Raw genomic sequence first — 7,247 nt, 5'->3', positions numbered from 1 at the left:
CGTCATTATCTCTTTCAGTATATAAAAAATCCTGCAGTTTCGAACCGCTCAATTCTTGCAAGTGATTATACTGAAATAAAATCAATACATATTATTATAATATATTTATTATCTTTCGGTACTGTGTAGGTAATATGAAAGTAATTTCTAATAAATATCCTATTCAATAATAAGTAAAAAGAGTAGGTATATTATATGCATGTATGTACATGTAAAGAAATTACAAAATAACTTTCTTTTATCGCGAAAAAGATGTGTGTGTTCCCAACCCTGCAATGTTTATTAAAATGTTGAGTAATGTACACATTTTAATGTTATATTATATTCACAATAAGTTGTATTGTAATGTAACGAATTCAAGAAAGTATTGACCAGCTTTTTGTGTTGACTTGCTTTATCATCGGATTCCATTTTGTCTAAATCTTCTAATGTTTTCAGCGGAAAGCCCTCAAGCGGTTTGTCAAAATTCTTGTCGATGTTTACGTTTTCTGGTCCTAACGTTTTTAATGCGTCATCCAATATTTGTCTCATTTTTTGCACCATGTTTTGCTGGCCTTCAATTATTTGTTTATTTTGTGTTTCTAATACCCTACGAAATATACAAGCACATTAAAATTAAATGCATCAATACTATACGCAGTAAATTATTTATTAGATTCGGCAATGTAAGTGATTTTGAAGTAGCACTTTTTTTATCAACATATCCTTTTTAATATGGCACATATGCTTTTGTTTTATATTACTAACAAGAGATATATTTGCAATGAGGCAAAAATAAATATAATATTACATTAATATATTTCTTCAAGAATCGTTTCAAAGTTTCCTACTTTTAAGGTGACTCTTTAGTAAATCGAATTATCATAGAAATCTTCTTTCTTTCTATAATAAAGTTGAAGTACCGAATTTGACGTGTGTAAAATTTTAGGGTAGATTAAGGATGAAATGAGAGAAAAAATATTGAAAATGTAACTTTTGACGTGTAACTTACAATTAGTAACAGGTAAAAATCGGAAACGCTCCTTTGACTAATTGCACGCAAATATTACCATAGACTTCTCTAAAAAACGAGATTATTATAATTGTTTAAAAAATTATGATTGTAGTGGTGTCACAAAAAAGTATAGATCAACAACCATTCTGGAAAGATATTCAGTGCGTTGAAATGGTTAAATAATCTCGCTTGCAATGTACAAGAACAAATTATACAAGAAATTAACTTCTTTTTAAATCAAACAACACTCTCAACAAGCCTTTATGAGTCAACACTAGATTTTAATGTGAAAATTAAAATTACATGGATGTACAATATAGTACAGTACACAAGTATACGTTTCGACTTTTGGTTGAGGTCCTTTTCAATACATTGACACCCCCATTAATTGTCCCTATCTCAAATATAACATTATAGTCAAGTCCTATTGTCCTCTGTCCTGGTCGTCAAAATGGTAAATTTGCTATATTATACAAAAACATATTTCAATTTTTACTTAAGTTATATATCAATAAACACACACAGTACAAAATTTTTTTAAAAAAACGGACTTACAAGATTGACAGAAATGCATGGTTATTCATTTGGTACATGTTTCACTGGACTGCTGAGTTCACTGCAACGATGTCAATCAAAATGAGTAAACTGTCTTTAATAAAGCTCATCTTAGTTACTTACGTGCAACACCAAGACGAAGTCCATTGTAAAGGCGTTAGATTCGGCTGTTTTACGAAGACGAGCTGATTGGGCAGGAACTGTATACCCTTGTTAATTTTCCACTTATTTCGCTCTTACAATGACTGCAAGTATTCGGTGCTCCATTGACGCCAGAAATGCTGCCGAATCTGCTCGAGCCTTTGCCATCGTAGTAATCGGTTCTCTGGAAGGAAAGCTATTTAGTGCAGTACCGACCAAAAAATGTCCCGGCGTGTGTCAAGTGCGACATGTCATTTAGGTCTGAACTCAAAGCTGTGATGGGCCGTGAGTTGAGGATCGCTTCTATTTCGCAAAGTGCGGTCTGCAACTCCTCAAAAGTTAGATGAGCCTTACCTACAATGCGGATCATGTGCAGTTTCGCTGACTTAACCGCCACAGTCCGCCTAAGTGGGGAGCATTTAGCGGGATGAAATTCCAGGATATCTCTAGATTACTCAAAAATTGCGCAATCTGATCCTGCGTTTGTGATCGATTGTAAAATTCGTACAGCTCTTTGAATTGTCTACGTGGTTACGTTGTTCGAAACATGTGGGCCGGTTTCCCCCTCCGAGATATGAAACGTCTCAAGGCGCCGAGGAAAGCGTCGGTGGTGAGATCACTTACGAGTTCTATATGAACTGTCTTGGTGACGAAGCAGACGAAAATGGCCAAGTACGCCTTGTGATTTTTAGCGTTACGTCTATTTCCCTCTCTCAATATTACCGGGCCGGCATAATCGATTCTGCAACGTGCGAAAGGTCGCGCTACCGTGACGCTACTGGCTGGTACAGAAGCCATGACGGCCTCAGATTGCTGCGGGTTTGCCTTAAAGCAAGTAATGCATTTTCGTTTATTATACTACGCGCGCTTGAACGCAAGGACAATGGCCAGAAAGTTTGTCGAACTGAGGCCATGGTAGCCTGTAATCCAGCGTGGAGGTTGCGAACATGCTCGCATTCTATGACGAGTCGAGTCAGGCGATGATCACCAGGGAGCAGAATAGGATGGCAAGAATTGTAATGAACTTGGGAGTTTCTCAATCTGCCCCCCACTCTAATCAGTCCGTCTTTATCAATAAAGGGTGAAAACGACAGCAGCTTACTTGCGTTGTGAATGGTCTCCCCCTTACTTAATGATTCCTGCTCATGTGAAAAGGTCCGCTTCTGGACATCCCTGCAAATGATTTTCAAAGAGTGTGAAAACTCATCGGGAGATATGAATTTGCTCGACGCCATGGCACGTCGAGTTTTAAAGAGTCGCAGACAGTAAGCTATGATTCAACATATCTTGTTTAGATTGGAAAACTTATTTAAGAGGTCGTCGATGAAGAAATGCTTGATGTTTGCAGTGGCAGCTACTACCGCCTTCCTTTGCTCTGGAACACTCTCCCTCAATTTCGCAAAGGCGCCGCTGGGCCACAGATCATCATGTAACTGTAGGAAAGGAGGCCCATGCCATCACATGATTGAATTGTTTAAATTGTGAGGATCTAGCCCGCGAGAAAGAATATCGGCAGGATTATCGGAGGAGCCAACATGACGCCACTCCTCGATTTTAGAGACGTTGGATTTCGCCAACCCTATTAGCTACAAAAACCGACCACTTTCGAGAGGGGGAGGTGGTCCAATTTAAACTGATTGTCGAATCCGACCAAAGGAAAAGCTGCACGTGCGAAGCGTCCAATGCCTCCTGCACGTTTGCAATCAAACGGGCCAATAGCAAGACCGCCGACAATTCGAGTCTAAGCAACGACGTGGCCTTAATAGGAGCCACACGAGATTTCGAACATAATAACTCGGAATGATATTCCCCCGAACTTGATCTGGTGCGAACATATACACAAGCTCCGTACGTGCTCTGGCTAGTGTCGCAGAAACCGTGCAGCTGAATGAAGTGGAGGTCCGACTTAAGTCTTACTCCCCGGGGAACTCGTATTTGATCTAAGTCGAATAACTGGGACCTGAGTTTTAGCCATCGCGTATGAAGGTCTTGTGGGACTGACTCATCCCAGTAGATGCCGGATTGCCAGAGCTCTTGTAATATCAGCTTGGCAATGACAATAGTGGAGCCCAAGAGTTCCAATGGATCGAAACATCTGGATATTTCGGATAAAATCACCCGGACACAACACTGCATGTGGGGTTGAGCTCGCACGAAAAAAGAAGGACGTCCTGGGATTGATTTCACCTAACGCCTAGAATAGAAGAATCGTCATTATTTAAGCTAAATCGTCGTCATGTCCTTGCAAGGATTCTAACAGTTGAGGGCAATTAGACGCCCATTTATTAAGTTCAAAGCCCGTAAAAGTTGTATAATTTCATCGCGAATTTGTTCGAGTTTGCAAATGGAATCGGCTCTGGTGAGCAAGTCATCGACATAGAAATCACGCTTGACGCAAATTGAACCGAGAGGAAATTCAGACGAGTGTTGCTCTGCCAAATGGATGAGGCATCTCGTGGCTAAAAATGAAGCCGCGGACGTCCCATAGGTTATCGTTAATAATTCATAGGTATCGACTTCATTCCCGGAATTATTTCTCCATAGAATTCTTTGGGATTTCTTTAGAATAAACTTGTTTGGGTCGGATCCACTAGCACTTGCCTGTACATTTTGATGACATCCATGGATATCACATTGCGAAAGTATCGAAAGCGCATTAGTATTGAAGCGAGGTCTTGCTGAACCATTGGGCCCGCTCCTAAGACGTTTAGGGAGGTCCCTGAGTCGGATTTGCATGAGGCATCGAAGACGACGCGGAGCTTTGAGGAACCTCCTGCGGACTTAACTACACAATGGTGAGGTAGATAAAATGCCGGTGCGCTTTCGTCAGAAGACGGAGTTATCATACGCATATGCCCCAATGCTAAATATTCTTCCATGAATTGTATTGAGATTCCAATACTGGATTACGTGAGAAATGTTTGGTAGCGTTCCGAGTTGCGCATGAAACGCATGACCGCATTATTGCTGTGCAGCGCTTCGAAATCGGTCCATTTTATTAATGTGCATGAAGCGCTTCAACTATTCGGAACGGTTTCCTGCGCGTTAGTGCGAAATGAAAATGGACACTGCACAAAATATCAACAAACGAATTTCCGTAGTAATCTCTTCATTAATACTTATGTCGAAAACTGATGAAAGTGATAGTTCCGAATCAAGTGATACTGAAAATGAAGATGAAGATATATCACTATGTGATATGCAGACATTGTTTTCCATACTAATGTTAGATAAATCACGTGGAGAAAACATTGCAGTTGAAAAAATTACGGATTATGTAATTTTTCGATCGCGTAATTCCTAATTATACCAAAATTATATTTAAAGAACATTTTAGGTAAGCATTTTAATATGAAAGTTATAAAGCTATATATATATATATATATATAATATTTTCCATCAAATTTTATTAAATTCATATCACTTATATCATAATTAAATATTCTAGAATGTATCCTGCTATATTTGAAATGGTTCTATCACTAATTGGACCAGCACTAAATGCTACAGGTACTACAATTGGTAGAAAACCAATTGCGGCAGAAAAGCAACTTTATATTGCTCTTTGGTTTATGGCTACTCCTGATTCATACAGTATGTAAAACCTAACTTTAGGGCAAGTAATTAATTATTTTTTAAATTAAATTACACAATAATATGTATAAGAACGCTCGAAGATTTACAAAGTAATGTAACTAACGAATTACGACCAATAAAACGAGCAATTTAAGATCTAATGATAAATCAAAATATATTATAATAATGATTTCGAATTACACACAATTTGCATATAAACTTTTCAACTCACAGAGTCGTTTTATATGCAAATTGTAATTCGAAATCATTATTACAATATATTTTGATTTATCATTAGATCTTAAGTTGCTTGTTTTATTGGTCGTAATTCGTTAGTTATATTAAATAACATTGACACATTTAATTGACAATTGATATGAGCGAATTCAATTCAAGATAATTTAATTGACGATTGATTTAAGCAGAGTTAATTAAAATTAGTTTAATTGACCATCTGTGACTCAAAAATTAATGAGTTATACTATTTTCGTCATAAAATATTCTATCCTTTAGTAAAGGAATAAGGCTCAAAATCAAATGTATATTAAAAAATAATACATCTAATAATAATAATTTAATATTGAACGTATAAAGCACTGTCAAATGAAAAATGCTATTAAATTGCAACAAATTTTTCAAGAATTGCTTACTTTTTTGGATTGTTACAGATCTGTTTGTGTGAAATTTGGAATTGGCAAAGCAATTATGCTTTTAGGGCTTTAAGGCGAGTTATCTATGCACTTCATTGCATCGCACCTAGATTTATACAGTGGCCCAATGAAGTTGATGCTATCGATATTACGGAACATTTCAAAAAGACATGTGGTTTTCCAAATGTCATCGGTGCGATAGATGGAACGCATATTAAAATTCGAGCTCCGTCAACTGATTCAGCTTCTTACATAAATCGAAAAGGTTTTGCATCCTTAAATCTCCAAGTAGTATGCGATTCACGCGGTCTCTTTACGCACTGCTATGCTGGGCAAGTAGGATCAGTTTACGATGCTCGAGTTTTTAGAAACTCTCCAGTTGCAAGTTTTCTATAGATATCTGATGTATACTTTCCTAATGATTCCCGTATTATCGGAGATGTTGCATATCCAATTCATCAGCATTGGTTTCGTTTCGAGACAATGGCCATTTATCAAATCGACAAAAAAATTACAATTATTGTCTATCGTCGACACGAATGGCAGTTGAACGTGCGATTGGACAGTTAAAAATACGGTTTAGAATACTATTAGATTGTCTACCACTAACACATCTTAAAAAAGTTCCGGAGTTTATTATAGCATGTTGCGTGTTACATAATATTTGCATATTACAAAATGATATAATGACTGTTGGCGTCCAATATTGTGAAGAATTACAGGCACCCGTTCGCGATAATAACACTGAGATAGGGAATGCTAAAAGAACAAGAATAATGAATACATTGCAAATGAGGTTCATCGATTGAGTTCTAATTGCAATATATTCATCGAGAATGAATAGTCGACAAAAATTCTTTTTAATAATTCATGTTGCGTATATAAAATAGGTTTTTAGGATTAATTTAAAATATTAGGATAGGTTTGTAGGATTAAGAATTAATAAATAACATAAGGATTTGATAATATAAACGTTTTTTATTAATAAATGGACATTGGTTATAAATTTTTGTCTTACTTCTATTATATTTATTTAGTCTTTGTTATTATACTATTCAGTCTTATTGTATCACATCGTAAATTAAATTTTTTAACACTGTTTAAAAAATATTCTTTGACAAACAAGATCTATTGTCAAACAAGACCTATTGATCGAACATAATAACATAATATTAAAATTTGAAGCTGCATACTAAAACTTAAAATTCGTAAGTAAAATAAAATTAACTAATCAATATAAAACAACTTTCAGAGCTTCAACTAGTAATGCTTTTAAACTTATTTCTTAAACCCTTTCTACATTTGCGTAAGCGTAGTTTTAAATTTGTTGT

The 7,247-nt window shown here is 36.2% G+C and overlaps 1 pseudogene; it reads left to right on the top strand.

Moving 5' to 3' along the window:
- Window positions 1-4,751: 4,751 nt before the first annotated feature.
- On the top strand, window positions 4,752-5,292 carry LOC108726778 (uncharacterized; annotated as a pseudogene).
- The last annotated feature ends 1,955 nt before the right edge of the window (window positions 5,293-7,247 follow it).

The sequence above is a fragment of the Mycetomoellerius zeteki genome, unplaced genomic scaffold (genome assembly GCF_001594055.1).
Source record: "Mycetomoellerius zeteki isolate Tzet28-1 unplaced genomic scaffold, Tzet1.0 scaffold435, whole genome shotgun sequence".
Taxonomy (NCBI): domain Eukaryota; kingdom Metazoa; phylum Arthropoda; class Insecta; order Hymenoptera; family Formicidae; genus Mycetomoellerius; species Mycetomoellerius zeteki.
Note: the sequence above shows the minus strand (reverse complement) of the source record. Positions and strands in the feature narration are given on the sequence as shown.